The sequence below is a fragment of the Rhagoletis zephyria genome, unplaced genomic scaffold (assembly GCF_001687245.7).
Source record: "Rhagoletis zephyria isolate East Lansing unplaced genomic scaffold, Rhagoletis_zephyria_1.1 Rzeph_scaffold_00339, whole genome shotgun sequence".
NCBI lineage: Eukaryota > Metazoa > Arthropoda > Insecta > Diptera > Tephritidae > Rhagoletis > Rhagoletis zephyria.
The window spans coordinates 263633-266526 of NW_016157423.1; positions in this window are offsets into that span (position 1 = coordinate 263633).

The window sequence follows — 2894 nt, forward strand, 5'->3', positions numbered from 1 at the left end:
TTTTTCTGGCAACACTGATAACGGTGGTGAGTTTTAGTTAACACAAATATCTCATCAGTCAACTACTGATAGCCACCTTCGTTAAGAAATCCAAAGGGGGATATTTTGTCACTAGGTACGTTAGTGTTTTCACGGGAAAAAAACGCGTAAAAAAGAAATCGACGAAAAAGACCCTCACGAAAAACTTCGGCGAAGAAAGACGAGTAAACATAGATTTATACCTGGCCAAGGACTCTCACTTCAGCATTATTCCCCAAAAACTCTTTGGGGAATTTACATACATTTACACCCGGAAGCATAGTTGACCGACCACAAAAATAAATTTACGCGTCTTTCTTCGCGTTCAAACAGTTTAATGCGTCTTTCTTCGCTGAAGTTTTTTATGCGTCTTTTCCACGGTTAACTCTTGAGCTCGCGCCTTTATTCGTATCTAGTGACGATATATTAATAATGCAAGAATTCAAGTTGAGGCAAACAAATCGGCTGAAATGACTGTCAGAAACAATATAAAAAAATGTTTTTTGGAAGGATAAAGGATTAAAGAGGTCTCTTCAATTCCAGTCTTAAAAAAAAAAATCTTTCTAAAAATAAAAATAAATTAAATATGTAAATATGTAAATGTTTTTTCTTTTAAACGATACTGAGTTCACTATCGTGCAAGAACGCACGTTTATTTAATACTAAGTGGTATTTCAAACTGTTACGTGAAGCAAAATTGGAATCGAGTCGACAATATCGCACAAACTATCAAACAATTTTTGGTTTTCATGAAGCAAGACAATCGCCAAGACGATATCGTCAGAGGATTGTCGTCATACGTGATTCATGCCCTGCACTGTCGGCCATTGCGATTGTTGGAGAACCGCGGGCAAAATGGCATACTTTGCTTTCAAGGGGGATGAATTGGCAGACTATCTCATCAACTGGTATGAATAATACCGTATAATGCTACTAGTATTTCTACTAGTAGATGCTGATGCATGGCCTGATAATTGACATCTCGTAGGACACCGCTATTTTAAAAATACCAGTTCCTAACATTGAAAAAGGATAGAACGTTAACTAGTTGGGCTGAAAAGCTAACTGGTAATATTCTAGTTCACAACTAGTAGCTTTCCCTGCAGGGTTTGTACATTGACAGCACACATACACACCAAAATGCGCTAAAAATAGAATATGCACAAAACAAAGCACAAGCAGGCATGCGCCCGAACAAACGCGGGAAGTTCTTTAGGCATTTGCGCAAAAATTTGAAAACTGTTTCAGGTCTTCTTACCTCGCAACCGATAAGTGCTCATCCGCTATCTCCTTAGCTGTCTCCGTAGGTAAGTAGGTAAGTAGAGCTGTAAAAGTAACGAAAATTTGGGTACGAATCTTGCAGCGTAACAGGCCAACCTAATACATATTCACGCACGCCGGCAGTTTACTGTCAAAAATTTCTCATGCACATACAACTTGTATGGGACCAACCGAAATTGACCGGCGTGCGTAAAAAGCTAACTCCAATTCCAAGATTTGTGTTACGTGACATTTCGATTTGACGTTTGTGCCCACATGACATTTTGGCGCGACTATGAATTAAAATTTTGGAACAAATGCAGAATAGCTTCGATTCTCAAATAAAAAAAATAAATATTGGGGTCGATAGAGATGACTGAGCTAAATATAGCGGTATATTTTTTTTGCGGAAACAACAACTTAAGGGTCAAAGTTCAAATTAAACAATTCTTTAAATAAAATTTTTTTGAAAACGAATGCATGGATTTTAAAAATTTTGATCTCATTTGATAGGAAATTTGATTCCCTTTAATTTGATATAAATATAATCCTTCCTTTCTGTTTTGCCGAAGAAGAGATGCGGAATTCCTTTCTGCGTACATTAATTCGATTTATGTGAAAACTAAACAATACATATATAAAGTATGTATATCAAATTAAAGGGAACTAAATTTCCTATCGATTGAGACCAAAACTTTTAAAATACATACATTCGTTTTTAAGAAATTTTGATTTGAAAAATTTTTTATTTTGAACTTTGACCCATAATAACTTTTGTAATTGTTTTTTCAGCAAGAAAAGAAATATACCGTTATACTCATCTCAATGATCTCTATCGATCCCCATATGTTTTTTTTTATTATTTGAGAATCGAAGCTATTCTGCATTTATGCTCAAGTTTTGATCAACTTCTGAAATTTTACAGAAATGCAGCTCGGAAAAATCACGCACGCAAATTTATTTCGGTTACTCAAATGAGAAAAACTTGCCTGCGTGCGTAGAAAAATTCACGTCGGTAATATTAGGTTGGCCTGTAAAGCTGCCTTTACATGAGGCGATTTTTTGACAGGCGATAATCGCTCCAACGCTGGTACTTTTACCTCAAAATATTTTTCTTATCGGAAAAAGGGCGGCAATTCTGAACTGCCCAGGGGTGACAAATATTCAAATCCGCCACTGACTTTGAGGCAAGCAATTTTTGAATCACCATCTACACGTGCGATTTTTCTTGAGCAATGTTGAATTGCCTAGAAAATCGACTAATGTAAATCCAACTTAAGGAAATCTTCGTAACTATAATTTCGATCTATTTTTTTAGTTAGCTATGATATGGTATTTTCTTCTTCTTTTTTGGAGCTGTAACCGCCTAAGCGATTTTGGCCGAGTTCAGCAAAGCACGCCAGTCGTTTCTCCTCTGTGCCAACTGACGCCAATTGGAAACGCCAAGTGAAGCCAAGTCCTTCTCCACCTGATCTTTCCATCGCAGTGGGGGCCTCCCTCTTCCTCTGCTACCACCAGCGGGTTCCGAGTTGAATACTTTCAGAGCTGGAGCGTCGGTGTCCATTCGAACGACATGACCAAGCCAGCGGAGCCGCTGTATTTTAATTCGCTGCACT